We start from the raw sequence: 18298 nt of genomic DNA on the forward strand, positions 1-18298 counted from the left end.
CCTATGGGTGAGTTTTCTTAGCACAGTCAGCAGCGTGTCAGTCTCATAATCTGCAAGTTCTGAGTTTGATCCTCAAAGAAGGCAGAGTGTGTCTTTTGCTATGGCCATTCCCCTTTCTAGCTCCCTCTCACCTTTGATTGCTGAAGTCCAAGATTTTCCCTGCTCTGTTTCAGCTCCTGGGGGCATATGCATACAAGCAGATCCCCATCCCCCTGGATTGCATTCTCCCAGATGGCCTAGTAGTCAAAAAAAATTTTTAACAAAGCCTATGTTTAATTGCCTGCACGGAAGCTTCTTATCTTGGTGCCTTTGCTGGCTCTGATCTTCAGAGGCTAGCTTCTTCATGTGCTGAATGTACATTTTTCTAGCTTTTTGTTTTTGCCTGTGAAGAATACACCCTGTATTTACACCCCACACACTATTGTAATAATCTTTCTACAAGGTATGTCTTGTAAGATATCATTTGAAAACTCATATTTTGCTGGAAGTTATTGTCCTGAAAAATGTGTGGCAACACTGTATGTGAAGTTATATGATTCCACTGTACAGTGTTATTAACATGTTCCAAACCTCACAGCATTGCACAAGCAGAAATAAGAAAACAGGTCTGTCCTAAACAAAGGAATTTGTACTTACCTTAATTTGCAATTAAGCAGTAAACAGCGTCATCAAGCAGGAAGGGAAAGCAAAGGACTCTGAATCAGGTGAAAAATCTAGCAGGGAATATTCTTCCACATAGTCTCTTTGTCTCCTTCTCAGCTTGAAGTGTTTTTTCAAGAGGGGGATTGTAACTATAAAAAGGAGAGGCAAACACCCCACGGCATCCCTTTTTCTCTCCCTGCCCACCTCATTCTCTGCACTTGAGAAGACACAAGGAAACAGCTGTTGGATTCTGGGGGAGGAGTCCTGACCTGAGCGTTTGATCAATAATCTGCAGGAGCATGTGGTGAGAAAGTTTGCTTTGCAACTAAGATAGTTTCTTAAATAGATACTAGAAATCACTTTATCTTTTTTCTTATAACCATTTCTGATTTTAAACTGAGTACAAGTAATGAAGCATGAATCTATCTCTTTGTAGTTATTTTACATAATCCAGTGTGTTTAAATTGAAGTGTATGGTAACTCTATTTAGGATTATAAAACGGTATCTTATTCCCTTAAAGGAATAATGGACAAAGTATTTGTACTGTTCAGGAGAGGACTCGTTGGTACAGAACATACACTTCGGGGGGGAAAGTCCAGGCTTGGACATGTGTTGGGGTCACTCTGCAGTGTAACCAAGACTGGTGAGAGCCAGGGTGTAACTGGCAGGCTGCAGTTACATACAGACAAACAGGGTATGGTCTGCATGCTGGAAAGCTGTTTGTGAGAGCCCAGATGGAAGTTATTTCAGCTTTGCATTGCAAGGCATTGAAAGCTGCAAGATAGGCATGACACAGCCCTCCACTAGTCTGAATTGTACCCTGATGTCACAGTGGCTCATAAAACTAAGGTTTCTGCACAGCTTGTTATTTTACTCATAGACTCATAGACTCTAAGGTCAGAAGGGACCAATATGATCATCTAGTCTGACCTCCTGCACAACACAAGCCACAGAACCTCACCCATCCACTCCTGTAATAGATCCCTGACCTATGACTGAGTTATTAAAGTCCTCAAATCATGGCTTAAAGACCTTAAGGTACAGAGAATACACCAGCAAGTAAGCCATGCCCCAAGCTACAGAGGAAGGTGAAAAACCCCCAGAGCCTTTGCCAATCTGCCCTGGGGGGAAATTTCTTCCTGGCCCCAAATATGGCGATCAGATTTTAAATGAGATTTACACTTTAAGCATTGGTATATCAATGTTAAATGAACCTTAAGTGAGACTTCAGTGAGTCTCAAGTGTGGTGGCTGGACTCAGTCCAAGAGAGATTAGATTGTTGTTTTCTGTTTGCTTATTTTGGATAAGGGAAAAAGAAAAAGTAAAGCATAATATGTGGATGCCAGCAAAAAAAACAAAAAACAACTTCTAAGCTAGAACTGGCTAGGTTGGAAAAAGCAGAAAGCAACCAAAAGTGGCAAGATGATGAAAATCAAAGAGAAAGAAGCTGCCACAAACATGTCATGGAGCTGAAAGAGCAAAGGCCATAGAAACTGAGAAGGAGAGGAAGTATAATATGGACATGATGGCAAAACATGGACATATCCCACAGTCACCATTTAATGACCCCTCAGGTTGGACAAATTGTGCCCTGCATACAAGGAAACAGGCTGTATTAAAGAATATCTTGCCACTTTTGAAAGGCTATGTGAGGGTCATGATATTCCAGAGGACAAGATAGAGCCTTACTGAACTAATCAATCTGCTGCCTTGCTTTACTCTGTCTGTTTTTTTCCATTCACAGACTTCCTGTTCCAGCTTTTCACTCTCTCTGTCACTGTCATTTGCTTTTGAATTGCCACTATCTGCACTGTCTGAGTCAGAGTGGGTAGCCCAAAGATGTCTGACTCAGCCTTCAAGGTAACTAATTCCTTTACAGTCTCAATTATATTTCCCTAATTCCTCCACTCTTGCTTTGAACTGATCTATCTCTTTATCTACTACCTTCTGCTTACAGAGCTGCAGGAATGTCCCAGGGCCAGTGAAGGCTCCAGGCTTCCAGGACCATCACCATGCTCCTGTATAAAATCAGTCGAACTTCTTTCCCAAAACCATTTCCAACTGTTCTTTCTTTCCAGATGTTCTCTCTCCTTCTACATAATTTCTCACTCAACCAGGCTACCAGCATGAGCTCTGAGTCTCAGTAACAGAATGTATCCGTAAATTGACTCAAGAACTACAACACGGGGAAATTCCAGGATCCTGCCCTGCCCCGCCATAATCCTATCTTGCACAACAAACTGTTTGTACCAATCGTCCCCTCCTCTCCACCATTTTTGGCAACTGGCTCATCAAATCTGTTACCCAGAGTTTTCAGAACCCAAAGCAGTGGTAATTTAACTATTTCTCTCCAGGCAGTGTCAGGAATAAATCAATGAGGACGCAGCTTCTCTATCTGAAAAATGATTGGTGTAAACAAGAATACTCTTACCTAAAAGTTCTTTTTATTAGATCTCAAGCACACACATACATATGTACTGTAGCAGTAGATTCAGAGCAACCCAAACATTTATAATTATCAGAGTCTGAGATGGTTTTGAATGATCACCAGCCAGGCTTCCAGGCTTCCTTGGGCTGTTGGGGAGTTTAGGTGTCAGCTCCTTGCCCAAAGGAAAACTCCCTCAAATGCTCCAAGATGTTGACTTTTACTTAATCTTTTATAGCTAACTCCACCTTTTAAGGCTGTCTTGTTTTTCTTTTACAAACCCCTGCTCCCATCCACCCATTCAAACTCCATCCTCCAGGGCCCGCTTTCGAGGGGCCTTTCACCTGTCATCTGCCCCATGGTCGTTCCTCCAGCTCCTCTAAGAATTGTGTGGAAAGGGCATTTTTCCACTGTTTCTCAAGTGATCAGGATTGTACACACTCAAAACCACAGCCTGATTCCTTTCCTACTCAGAGACAGCTTTTTCTTTGCAGTCTCATAAGCAGAACATAATGTGCTCAATCATGAGATAAGGCACAGTAAGTCTTTTGCTATGGTCCTTTTTCCTCTTGGATAATGTCTAGGTGCTAGGTTGCATTGCTTTAACTCCCATGGCCAGGTTTCAATTCCCAGTCAGGGGAGGCTTTTAATTTGCAGCCCCTACTTTGAGTGGGGGCAGGGAGTGGGCATGTGTAGCACTATTAAAGATTGTAGTCAACTTCAACATAACCTAGTGTGCTGTGATGGCCTACAGGAGGGAGATATCACAAGTCATCCCTCTGTTCAGTCCTTCAACTGAGATGAGTTGTTCCAAACTTTGTTGTGCTCTCTTCTGCTAGTGGCCTTTGAGATGAAGCATCTTCTAAAAAGGCATTAAGGCTTGATTTGATAGAGAATCCATCACTATCCCTGAAAATTTGTGCCAATGGTTAATTGTCCTCAATGTTAGAAAATTGTGCCTTATTCTTAATTTGAATGTGTCTGGCTTTAACTTCCAATTATTGGTTCTTGTTGTACCTTTTCCCAACAGGTTAAAGAATCCTGTCACACTGGGTATTTTTCTCCTCATGAAGACATTTATGTACGATAATCACGTTATCTGTCTACCTTCTTTTTGATAAACTAAGCAGATTGAGCTCCTTACGTCTCTCACTGTAAGGCAGTTTTATATGCCGAAGAGTCCTACAATTTTACTCATTTAAAAAAAATCATAACTAATGAAGAGTAATTGTGACACTGTGGTCTGTGAAGCCACTGTAGTCTGCAGAGCATTTCCAGATGGTTAGGAAGTTGCTTCTGTAAAGGTAAGGACACTTCATGTCGCTGTAGCTCAGTCCAGGACTCAGGAGTTCTAGAGGGTATTTTGTTCAACTAAACTAAAAAACGAAACAAAAAAACCCTAAGTAGCCTACTAACATTCTTTGTCACCAAGAAGTGTTTTGGTGTGTATTCAAGCATGAATGAATTGCAGGTAACACCAAAACTGGAGCAATAGAAAATGCAGTGGAGAACTAAACCAGCTGCAAAGTGATATGGAGACATTAGGAACATGGGAAAGTCATGCAACAAGTGAAGATTTGGGTCAAATAAGATGCTAAGTCCTAGTGGTAATAGCCATTATTGGACAAGTCACACATACAGACAGCCCCTGTTCCAAAGTAATTGCAACCTAAGGAGGAGGAAATTAACAGCATAGATATCACATGGAGGAGACACAGTAAAGCAGCCACAGTATTTGCATTAAAATAAGTTTATTTTCATTTTGTCTTCTTAATATTGTCCTGTAATTTTTTCCTTGTAACCAAGAACTATAGGTACCAGATGGAAGGTTTGGAATCTGAATGGTAGTTGGGAAGGGAGCTGTCAGAAGTGGATTTTTATTTTAGCAAGCAATCCACAATATGAAATAGTTCGAGAGCCATTGCCATGGGACATAATCTAGTTCCCACTGAAGACATTGGAAATCCTTATATGGGTTTTGCATCAGGTCCACAGAGGACAACCAAAGTCAAGACAATATGGGCCACTATAATATTTTCTGGATGCTTGGAACTATGGATGCCACTTGTCTTCTTCCAAACGAAAATCAGTCATGGATCCACTCACACAGCCCATAGCAGGACAGAAAATGTCTGACTTTTAAATTTTACATTGCTGTTATAAAACAGCAGTAGCCTGCTGAATTATAACTAATTTCCCAAAGCGTCCAGCTGGCAAGTTTGGTTAAGCTCAGTAAATTTTTGTAGATGGGTCTCCAAATGTCCACCTTCAAAGAGATATTTTATCATGACATCCATCATATTTCTCATCTTTCTATAATGAGATTTTACTTACTACCAGATGCCTGATTCTGTCACACTGTGCCAGACAGAGACAGATTCTAATAACTCACAGGCAATGCATGAGACAGTAAGCCCTTTGTGACGTGCTTCATAACCAGGAGGATTGAAAAGTATGATCCTGCACATTTAAAAAACATTATGACAGTAAGGAACCTGTAGCCGGGAGGGGTTGTCCCGCTCTGAGGAGGACCCAGAGAGGGAGCCAGACCCACCCTGGCTGACAGAGGCCTGCCCCAGGGGAAGCCCTGACCGGAAGCAAGGGGGCGGGTCTAGGCCTTTAAAGGCCCCAGTGGCCCCACCTGACCGGAAACAGGGGGGCGGAGCTAGGCCTTTAAGAGCCAGGCCAGTGAGCTCAGTTGGAGAGAGATGGCCTAAGGGGAAGGACGCGTCTCCTCCTAAGCTCCTAGCTAAGGCTGGGCTGGGGAGCTGTGCTGAGAGGGAGTGGCCGGCCTTAAACCCAGCCTGGGGACCAACAGAGGCCTCCCCCAGGTACCCTACAGCCTGGGAGTTGGAGGAGGGCCCACCAGAGGCCCCCACGGCCTGGGAGCCGGAAGAAGGCCCGTCGGGGCTCCCCGCTGACTACGAGCCTGAGGAGAACCCCCCTGAGACACCCAGGGCCTCGGAGCCGGAAGCGGATCCGCCGGAGCAATACCGAGCCTGGGACCCCGAGAACTTACCGGCCCTGCCCGAGGCCTGGGGGCCACAGGACCTGGAAGAGCTGCCCTCTGAGGATGAGCTGATGGAGTTGCCTGAGCTGCCGCCCATGGACGAGGAGGGCCTAGCAGGCCTACCACACCCCAGCGACCCAGAGGAGGCAGGTACTGGGGGTTTCGGGGAGGAAGCAGCCCAGGGATAACTGCACGTTCGTGGCTGAGTCAGGGGCAACCCGGGCGGCGTGTTGCGGCCGGAGCCCCGCCGACCCAGTGGCAAACGCCGTTGCCACTGCCAGGGCCTTGGACTGGGACGCAGTGGAGACGGGCGGGCCTGCGTCCCTGTCTTCCATGAGAAAGCCTTCCCTGCCGTGCCGTTTCAGAGAGCGGCTTGCTACTTTGCCAGCCCTGCCTGAGGGCCTGGCCTTAGACTCCTTGCCTAGCCAGCCCTGCCTGAGGGCCTGGCCTTAGACTCCTTGCCTTGCCAGCCCTGACTGAGGGCCCGGCGCTAGGCTGCTTGCCCTGAGAAGGGCACAAGACTGCTCCCGGTGAGAGGTAGCCGGGAGGGTGGTCCCCCTCTGAGGAGGACCCAGAGAGGGGAAAACCCGGATGCTGCTCCCCGGTTCTAGGGGCACTTCCACAGAACCTTTTGGTGTAAGTTGTCCATCTAACAGCAGCTCTGCTTTTGAGTTTGAATATTGATTTTAGAGCCGGTCAGAAATTTTCAGATGGAAAATGCCAATTCATCAAAATCTAAATATTCACCAGCAGCATACCAATTTTAACAAATTCCATTGGAAACCAGGCTAGTTTCAAGACAGTTTGCCTGCCCAGCTCCTTAGTAGCTAACCAGATGAGTTGATAAGCTGGAAGTACTGGGAGCCTGGCTACCTGGCTTGTGGCTTCTCAGCAGCACAGGCTTTGAGGCTCATAGCCCTGGTACAACCCACTAGAAGGATTCCTCCAGAGCCAGATCTCCCAGGACTCCCAGGCTTCCAAGTCCTTGGCAGCTCAGCAGACAGGGAGCTTGAGAGCTGGGTCTCCCCACCTAGTCTAGTGAACTGCCCAGACCTCCGGGATCTCCAACTCCCCAGGCTGCTCTCCCTTCATGAACCCAGGATTTCTTTTCTCCAAGGAGCACCACTGGCAGATAGGGAAGCCTGTGAAAGGTGATGTTAGCACCATTGTTTTCTAAAACTGGAATATTGTCTTACTCAGGAAATTCCAAGGGTCAGGGTTTCATTCCAATTCTGAATGAAACAAAATCTTTAACACTCAGAATTTCCTGTGGGACAGATAGCCTCTTTTCCAGCCAAGTTTAATTAGTTTATATCCTAGATGGCTCTGCTGCAGAGACGGTTTTTGTTGTTATACTTTGAAACTTTTCTGACCTATCTTGTGGTTGCTCTACAGGATAGAACTCCCATTGATTTCAGTAGGACAGCTATGTGTGGAGTAGCAGGTGACTAACTCTTGAATGAAAACTTGTTAATCAAGTCATACCGTACACTCCAGTTTTGGATGTTCAACCTCCACCTCCCCATTTCACACTCAAATCAATAGTCAGCACTTCGATAAATATATGCCCATTTTACATGCCTAAAATTCATAGACTCATAGACTTTAAGAACAGAGGAGACTATTATGATCTTTTAGTCTAACCTCCTGCATAACACAGGCCATAGAATCTCACCCAGTAATTTCTGCATCAATAACACTACTTCTACTGGAGATAGAATATATATTTCAGAAAGATATCAAATTCAAATTTAAAGTCTACAAGTGATGGAGAATCCACCACCTCCCTGTGCAAGTTGTTCCAATGGTTAATTACATGCACTGTTAAAAATTTGCTCTTTATTTCTAGTTTGAATTTTGCTAGGTCTGGCTTTCAACCACTGGATCTCATGATGCCTTTTCCTCCCAGAATAAAGAGCCCTCTACTATCAGAAATCTCTAGAAACCCCTAAGTATGTGGCTTGACATTCTATTTAAGTGCCCACGTTTGGAAATTGGTCTCACTGTTAGTATGTATAAAACATATTGGACTGAGGTTAAGATGGAAATAGGAGACAGGCTTGTTGAACATCTCTGGGTAGGGATAAAAGGGGTAAAAAACAAGAGTGATGTCATGGTAGGGGTCTTCTACAGATCACCTAACCAGGAAGAAGAGGTGGATGAGGCTTTTAATAAACAACTAACAAAATCATCCAAAGCACATGATTTGGTGGTGATGGGGGACTTCAACTACCCAGGCATCTTTTGGGAAAATAACACAGCAGGGCATAGATTATCCACCAAGTTCTTGGAATGTATTGGAGACAATTTTTTATTTCAGAAAGTTGAGAAAGCTACTAGAGGAGAGGCTGTTCTAGATGTGATTTTGACAAATAGGGAGGAATTGGTTGAGAATTTGAAAGTAGAAGGCAGCTTGGGTGGAAGTGATCATGAAATGATAGAGTTCATGTTTCTAAAAAATGGTAGGAGGGAAAACAGCACAATAAAGATAATGGATTTCAAGAAGGTAGACTTTAGCAAATTCAAGGAGTTGGTAGCTAAGATCTCTTGGGAAGCAAGTCTAGGGGGAAAAACAGTTCAAGAGAGTTGGCAGTTTTTCGAAGAGACATTATTAAGAGCACAAGAGCAAGCTATCCCACTGTGTAGGAAAGAATAGGAGGGTGGCAAAAGACCACCCTGGTTTAACAAGGAGATCTTCAATGATCTGAAACTCAGAAAAGAGTCCTATATAAAATGGAAACTAGGTCAAATTACAAAGAATGAATATAAACAAATAACACAAGTATGTAGGGACAAAATTAGAAAGGCAAGATTAAATTAGCTAGAGACATAAAGGGTAACAAGAAAACATTCTACAAATACATTAGAAGCAAGAGGAAGACCAAGGACAGGGTAGGTCCATTACTCAGTGAGGGGCAAATAACAATCGCAGAAAATGTGGAAATGGCAGAAGTGTTAAATGACTTTTTTGTTTCAGTTTTCACCAAAACGTTTAGTAGCTTGTGGACATCTAACTTAGGCCTGGTCTACACTAGAGAGTTTTGTTGACCAAAGTCAGCTTTTTGCATCAAAACAGTGGTAGTGTACACATTGCAATTACCCCTCCACTGATGCAACTGCCCTGTTTTTTCAACAAAACCAGCTTGACAAGAGACGTAGAGTTTTTATCAACCAACTTTTATCAACAGAATATCAGTGTAGACACCGTGCTTGGTTATGTCATAGTAAAGGGCTCCAGGAAGTGTTTCACAATGTCCATCCTGACTGCTGTAGCTCAGCTGCCTTGCAGTCACCTGCCACTCCACCTCTGAAGTCCCGGGAACTTTTGAAATTCCACTTCCTGTTTGGTCCTGCATGGAGAGCTCATATCTCATCTTCCCAACTGACCATGGTGGCTCCACACACCAAATGCTCTCCCACTTGGAGCACACCAGAGCTTCTGAACCTGATCAGCATTTGGGGAGAGTCAGCCATGCAGCCCCAGCTCTGCTCTAGCCATGATACCTATGGCCAGATTTCTCATGCCATGGCGGAGAAGGGCTATGAACAGGACATGCTGCAGCACCGAGGGAAAATCATGGAGCTGCGGCAAGAGTACCAAAAGGCTAGGGTCAAACCATCACTCTGGTACAGAACCAAAGAGCTGTTGCTTCTATAAGGAGCTGAAAGCCGTCTTCAGCAGCAACCCCATTTCCACCCCCAAGGCACCCGTGGATACCTCTGCGGTCCCGGAACCAGTGGACATTGGATTCAACCCCAAATAAGAATTTGTTGCTGTGGAGGTGAAGTTAGAGGATGAATCAGGGACCGGTTTGTTTGGAGGTGGGAAATCATGATGTCTTCTCGACTCCAGAAGGTTGCAGCCAGTCCCAGCCCTACTCCTCTGTCGTGCTGGATGCAGGTAAGGGGGGCTCAGATAAGTGTTTTTTTTTATACAATGATGCTGCTTGTATGCATGAGGTAAAGCTGCCCTTTGATTTGTCGTGCTATAGAGGTGGTTGAAGAGATAGAAATGCACAACTGTAGATGTATTTGCATGTGTTTCCCATCCCGCTCTTCAGCTAGCCAGTGCGGCAGAAAAGTGTGCTAATGGATGTCAAGATTTCACAGGAAACCTCCAGACAGTGCTAAGGAAACTTTCCTAGAGGTACTCACAAATCCTCTGGAAAAAGATTCCTTGACAGAGCAGTTTGTTCCTCCCACCATTGAAGGAAACTTTCCCACGCCAATTGGCAATCAGGGTCCAAAACAGGGACCCTGTGTGCAGGGACCAAAACAGCACACAGGTGGGCATCACAGGAACCCGGTTTGAAGCTGCTTGAATGGAGAAGATGCACCCTAGCATCCCTGCTTACTCTGAGAAGTGAGATATCAGATTCTATGGCCCTCACCTGTGGAAAATGGTGGCATAATTTACCATTTTGTCCTTATCGACCTGCATCAATATCCCAAACAACCTCCCACTCTTCCTCAGGTTTATGACCCTCTCCAACTCCCTCCCGAGGAAAAACTCACCGTGCCCTGCTTCACTGTGGAGCTGTTCACTTGCCAGGGGACACTGACAGACAGTATATTTAACAGTAATGCATCAATGCTGTTATTGCACTCACAATAATGCTACTGTTCATTGTTTATTGTGCTTGTACAGATGTGGCCTTGGCAGTCAAACATCCCACACCTGCCAAATGGCTGTGGCTGATAAGAAAGCGACCTCGGAGGAGCAAAGAGGAGACATTCCAAGAACTCCTCCACTCCTCTGAGGTGGACAAAAAATAAAAAAGGGCATGGAGAAGCACGGATTGCCAGAAGAGAAAGGAAAACCATGAGCGAGTGATGGCAAGTCACAAGCTCATGATAAAAGCCATGGAGGAGCAAATGGAGCTGCTAAAGTCACTGATCATGCTGCGTGCTTGCCCCCCCCCCTTGCAGTCAATACAAAACTGCTGTCCGTGTCCTCCACAGACTCCACGCATATATTCCTACCAAACTCCCGGCCCATCTCAGTACCCCGTTCACTCCCCCCCTTCAGACAACTACAAGAACGATAGCTGGACTTCAGTGCAAGCTGGATAGCAGTCATCAAGACACATTGCTGTGTACAAAGACATCTTATTGGTGCTCATTGTCAAAAGAGTTCCTCAAGGCCTCCTTTATTCAAATGGCCCCCTTGTGCCCCTCTAACAGCCCTAGCATCAGACTGCTCATAGTCACCTGCAAGGTGATCCGTCTCTCCACTCCAACTAGGGGCAAACTTTTCACCCTTACCTTCACATAAATTATGGAGCACGCAACAGGCGGCTATAACCATGGAAATATTGTCCTCATAGAGGTCTAGCCTACCGTGAAGGCACCTCCAGTGAGCCTTTAAACTGCCAAAGGCACATTCAATGGTCATTTGGCACCTGCTCAGCCCTGTTATTGAAACATTCCTTGCTGCTATCCAGTTTGCCCATATAAGGCTCCTGAGCCACGGCATTAATGGGTAGGCTGGGTCTCCCAGGATCACTATGGATACTTTAACATTCCCCATTGGAATCTTTTGGTCTGGAAAGAAAGTCGCTGCTTGCAGCTTTCTGTACAGATTAGTGTTCCTGAAGATGCATGAGTCATGCACCTTTCCTGTCCAACCCGTGTTCATATCAGTGAAACATCCACTGTGATCCACAGGTGCCTGAAGTACCATAGAGACGTACCCCTTCTGTTTATGTACTCCATTGCAGATGGTCCAGAGCCAAAACGGGGATATACGTGCCATCTATCGCCCTGTCACAGTTGGGGAATCCCATCACTGTGAAGCCATCCACTATTTCATATTGCCCAAAGTCACAGTCCTTTGTAACAATATGTGATTAATGGACCTGCACACCTGTGAAAACATAACTCTAGTAGTGGACTGCTGACTCCAAACTGATTAGTGAGCGACCGGTAGCAGTCTGGAGTTGTAAGATTCCACATGGCTATCACCACATGCTTCTCCACCAAGAGGGCACCTCTCATTCAGGTGTTCTTGTGCTGCAGGGAAGGGACAAGCTCCGCACAGAGTTCTGTGAAGGTGGTTTTGTGCATTCAAAAGTTTTGCAGCCACTGCTCATCAGCCCAGACCTGCATAACAATGTGATCCCACCACTCAGTGCTTGTCTCATATGCCCAAAAGTGGCGGTTCACTGTGTGCAGATGCTTCATGAATGCAAACAGTAGCATAGTGCTGTTTGTTTGCATGGCACACAGCAGGTCAGGTGCCTCTGATTCCAGTTCTGATTGGGCGGTCATGATATACTGTTGGACCAGCCACAGTGTGTTCAGAACAATAACAGTGGAGAGCACTGCAGGATCCATCCTTTCGGATGCAGATGGCGGACGCTTAGGAAATAGGGGCTGTTGAAAAATGTCATGAAACATAGTCGGAAACCCACAGAATGATGGGTCCGAAATCTATGCACCATAGGATGTTGAGCCAGCACCCATGATGCACTGAGCTCAACACCTCCCCACAACTCCTAGCGGCACAAAGTGAGTTGTATAATGGGATAACTGCCCACAGTGCACTGCTCTCCATGTTGACGCTAGAGCTACAAATGTGGACACACTTCAGCAACACGGTGAGTGCTGTATGTACGGGCACAAGCACTTTTTGATCATCGCTGTAACTTGCGTCGACGGAACTTTCTAGTGTAAATCAGGCCTCAATGAATGCCAGTGAAAATGAGGTAGGATATGAAGCTAAAATAGGGAAAGAACAAGTTAAAAATTACTTAGAGAAGTTAGATGTCTTCAAGTCACCAGGGCCTGATGAAATGCATCCTAGAATACTGAAGGAGCTGACTGAGGAGATATCTGCAACATTAGCAATTATCTTCAAAAAGTCATGGAAGATGGGAGAGAATCCAGAGGACTGGAAAAGGGCAAATATAGTGCCAATCTATAAAAAGGGGAATAAGGACAATCCAGGGAATTACTAACCCAAGATGGGAGAGGTTGCAAGTGCTTTAAAGGATAGGATAAAAATTCAAAATGATCTGGACAAACTGGAGAAATGGTCTCAAGTAAATAGGATGAAATTCAATTAGGGCAAATGGAAAATACTCCATTTAGGAAGGACCAATCAGTTGCACACATATGTAACCCTTCTGCCAGACCAAGTCAGCAGCAGCAAGGGCCAGGTTCTATATCTAGGGGTCCCTATCAATGATACAACACCAAACTGGCTCGAGCCCCCACCCAGTCACCTGGGAAATTACACACTATCCCCTGGGTGCCCCCCAAAGGGCAATATTTCCCCTCTGACAAGCACAGAGTCTGAGTGTAGAAAGAAACCTTTTAATAGCAAAAGAGAGCTTTGGGTTTGGGAAAACAGTGCAAACAGAGTTCATGAACTCAATGAATCAAACCCATCCCAGAGTACAGGGCGTGTCCTTTGCCTCTCCCTTCCTTCTTCCCCCTGTACTGACCGCAATGTCCACCTCTTGGGTGTGGCTCCACCCCCTATGCCACTCCTGTCCAACACAGGCTTGACCAGGCCCCCTCCGCTGCTGTCTCCTACCGCCTTCGGGCCTCGCTGAGTCCCCGACCGCTGGCAGTGACCACACCTGTTTCCCACCGACCACTGGCACCGACCACACCTGGCTCCTGCTGACTGCACCGGGCTGGCACTGATTGTGCCGGCCCCTCTGCCAACCGCTGACCGGGCCACCACCAACTGTGCCGGCCTCTCTGCTGACTCTGACCACACCAGGACCCTGACTGCCGGAGTTGCCTGGTGCTCACTCAGCTCTGTTAATTGTCAGGCAAGGTTTCCCAGATCCTCTACTGGTTCAGCTCTTAGTGATTTCAGCTCTTAGGTAAACCTTCTGCTGACAGACAGGCAATGTCCCTGATTTCAAGAAACAAAAGACTCCAAGATGAGTCATTAATTCTACCTTTTAACAACAGAGAAAGAGAGAGAGAGAGAGAGAGAGTCACTCCAAGGCCAATAGGAGACTGCTTCTTTTCATGTGTTTGCATCATTTAAAAGGTGATGAACCAGTTTTTACACACATACACACACACACACACCCGCCAATAGTGAATAAATCTACTCCTAGGCTAGAGATGTTGTTGTTTGTTCCTTTTGTTCTCTCATTGCTATAGAAGCCTTTATATTTCCAAGGAAAGTTAGCTTATATCTAGCCCCACTTGCAAGATGTTACACAAAAGTGTCTCCTCCCTTCTGTTTCATTATCATTTCAGTAACAAACTGGAAATAGACCTTTCTCATTTCAAATGCAGAGGACTATAGGTTTAGCAGATTATGTGAAGGAGAGAGCAACCAATTGGATAATTCAAGAAAAAATAAATACTGAAAATAAAATAAATAACAATGAGAATAAGAGGAAGCATAAAACTTAGAAGTTTCTGACATGGGGAAATGATGGAGTCACACAAACAACATGCACTAGAGGGGAGTATAGGACAGATTAGCAATCCATATTTTATTCCTTTCTACATTATCCTGCCTCCACAGCTAACTGAACCTGAAGTAGATTGGAAGATACCTAAGTTTGCAGTATTATTTTAATTCAAGTGCCATTTTTTATTAATAAAAATGATTAGGTTGGATTTCTTTGGTTTTTACTCTATAAATGAACCTAATAGCTTCCTAGTTACAGTTCTATAGTAAGGGTCTGATCCTTCTCCTATTGATGACAATGGAAGGCATAGCAACAGAAGGTATGTGTTTTACTTTAAGGAGGCATGTTAGATAAAAATAAAAAAGATAGACAGGATGTGCTGAAAAAAAAGCAGTTTCTCAGGTCTTGATCCTGCAAGCTGATCCTTGCAGACAGATCCTTGTACTTGTTTAGAGTCCCATTGACTTCAGTTAAACCTTTGGGCCTAATTTTCAGAAACTCTGAGCAGCTAAACCTTCAGCTGAAATCAAAAGGAGCAGGGGTACCCCAAATTTCTGAAAATCAAGCCCTTAATTATTCTTCAATGATACAAGCAGACATCATTATTGGTGTGGACTTTTCCACTTCTCTTTTGTTTACTAAGACCATTGGAACAAGAGAGAATCTGATCTAGTGTGTTCTGTATTTCAGCAGATTTTTAGTACATTCACAGTGCCTGCTTAGCTATGAATCAAATTGTAGAGACCACAACTTGATTAATTTCAGTTCAACTAAGTTTTAATGAAGTTTAATTGAGGCTGTTGCATAAGTAGCCTCTGCCATACTAAATTAGGCATCTAATAATCAAATTCACAACTCTTGCAAACTCGTGCAATGCTATTGACTTTAGTGGCATTGCAGCTGCTTCTATCTGAGGTAAATTTAGTCATATACAGGTTATATGCTCAATGCAGACTGGGTAGTACTGACAAGCGCTGCAGCTCTGCTGTATACTGAAGAGCTACAAACGCCCTCCTTTGCATGTCCTCAAAATAAGCTTACCTTTAATTTAACACACCAAGAAGATTCCATGGAGCTGGAGATTAAGGTCTCAGTCCTGAAACACTAAAATCAATAGCAAATCACCCCTGGATTACAATGGGACCCAGTCTGGCCCTGCCCCACTCAGACAAACTACCAGGAACAAAGTTTTAATTCAGCGGTTCTCATACCACCGGTGGTACTTCGAAGAAGCCTGGGTGGTACGCGAGCCGTACCGTGCCGCCGAATCCGCCGCCGAAAGTCCCCCCCCCGCCCCCCCCCCCCCCCCCCGGCCACGAAACCCAGCCGCAGCCGAAAGTCCCTCCCACCCCCGCGAAACCATGCCGCCGAAAAGGGGCAAACGGTGGCAGGGTTTCAGCGGAAGGCATTGTTCCCCCCATGCGACCCCGCCGCCGCAAAACCCTGCCGCCGCTGAAAGTCCCCTCCCCCCCCCCTTTCTTTCCCGACTTGACCTGACTGTACCTGACCCGAGTGGTACTCGGGGAAAAAAAGGTTGAGAACCGCTGTTTTAATCTGTAAAGAAACACACAACTGGATTACAGTCCAGTGACCTCTTCTCTGTTACCCTTGTGTTCCCAGTTTCAGTCCTAAAACTTCCTGCGCAGACCGCAGAGGCACTTTGTATAACAGCCCCTTAACAAACATTTTCTAACTCCCACAATAACTAAACCCCAAAACAGACAAGCGAGTGCTCTCCTTTTTGCATCATTTAAACTCCTCCCAAGGTTGTCTTTAAACCCTTTTTGGTGCTACCTGTTAGGAAACATGGGATTACAGTCCAATAGCCTCCTTTCTACTTGCCTTGCGCACCTCCTAGCTTCACACAGTAAAACTTACTTCTGGGTGGTCAGAGGGTAATTGTTAGGAGGAACCAGGAAGTTCTCCCATAATACAGCAGTTTGTAGTCCACCGTTTCTAGTTCTTATCGCTGCTGCTGAAGCACACTGGATCTTGGGCTACATAATGTTAGAAAACATTTCTCAGTAGGACGTAACAAACTTTAGTGCTTTAATCCAAGTAAAGACTTTTGTCTTAATATAGGGGTATCTGGGTTAAAATTAATGGTCTATGATATACAGGAAGTCAGACTAGATGAACTAATGGTCATTGCTCACTTGAAACTTGAAACTTTTGCACACTTCAAACCAGATCCTGGTCCCTTGGTCATAAACAAAATTAATAAGATCTGAACATAGGAATCACAGAGGGGCAAAAGTATTTCCAGCCCTACTCTTTAAGTACAAATACGGCTGCTGCCTGGCACTCCCCTAGAAAGGGGAGATTGTCCAGTCATGGACCTACCAACCACTATACTGGTCCCTTCTATGGTTCATTTCCATCTCCAGTTTTCTTTCCCACATGATGTTATAGAGACAGCTTTCCATGATGCATCTCACAGTGGTACCACATTGGATGTACTGTATTTAGACCTGTGGTGCACGCAGGTGAAAACGGAGTTGGTTTGTGGGATGGGCTTTTGCTCTCTTTAAACAGATGCAATATAGAATATTATTTGCAACAATGTATCAACTTGTATCCCCCTTCCCATGCACTTGTATCACAAACTTCACCACTTTCTACTTCAAGAGCAAGGCACATTTCTTTGACGCAGGCTTCTCTAACACAAACACATAGGTATATATATATATAACACAACAGGTATAATTAATGACAAAACCAACCCTATCAAAACAAGACACTCCATTCCAACACTTCTTTCTCTGGGGAAGGGATAAGAAAACAAACAACATGTGACAGATGTGAAGTCATGTTGATTAATGTAGCTATATTAAATAGAATAGAACTTGTGGGCTAGTAGGAACACTGCATTCCAAGTTATCCCATGTTTTTATGATGTGAGATGGTTAACATATTAATTGCTGGATTACAGAATTGTGTAAATCCCATATATGTCAGAACAGTTAGTTATCTGGGTTCTGTGTGCCTCTGCCCAATGTTCTGAAGTTTCCTCAATTTCAAATGAACAAATATTCAGCAAAGTCAATTAATAGACATGGCTCAAAACATTTTAAAGTGAAGAATCAGTATAAACCTTCTGCTTGTGCGTATTCCTCTTCCAATTGAGAAATGTCATCTCCAAGTTAAGAATTTAATCAAAGACAGCTACTAATTTCTTTCCTCTCACCCTGGAAGAGGAATGTTGGCACTATAAAGGATTGGAAGATTTTCATGATTAATATTTGATAAATCTGTAATTGGATCATTTGATTTTGCTGTCTCCTTTGAATTGGGGTACCAACTTCTTTGCAATTGATGTTTATTAATTCAGAACATAAATTTCAGCCATTGACTGATTTGAGAAACTTGAAGTGTTAACCCTAGTATTGGTACTGGTAAATGGTAACCCTGGTATTGTTAAAACTGGGATTGCATAAGGCCAAGTCAGTATAGACTAAACAGAATCTAGAAAAGTTTTATATGAGAAAAAACAAATGGAATTTCTATAAAGACTTAAAATTGCATTTCTTCAGTCCTTCTATACCTAAATTCAGAGTTCCACCACAATGATTAATTTGCAAGAAAATGAGATTTGTATGTGATAATCCAATTGTCAAGTGCGCCAAGCAACTGTGTTCAATTGTTTTGTGAAAAAAATGAATGTATGAAAATGCTGATATTATAAATCGTTATTGTTTTGAATTTAATATAAAAGATCTACTCCTCTTTCCACTGAAATGAATAGCAAGGCTGTCACTGAATTCAGTGGGAGCAGGAGCCTTTGACTGTAACTAGATGTGATTGCTGTGAATAACAAAACTGCTATACTCCTT

This window comes from Emydura macquarii, unplaced genomic scaffold (genome assembly GCF_026122565.2).
Source record: "Emydura macquarii macquarii isolate MOO-44397 ecotype Brisbane River unplaced genomic scaffold, CSIRO-AGI_Emac_v2 contig_1253, whole genome shotgun sequence".
Lineage (NCBI taxonomy): Eukaryota > Metazoa > Chordata > Testudines > Chelidae > Emydura > Emydura macquarii.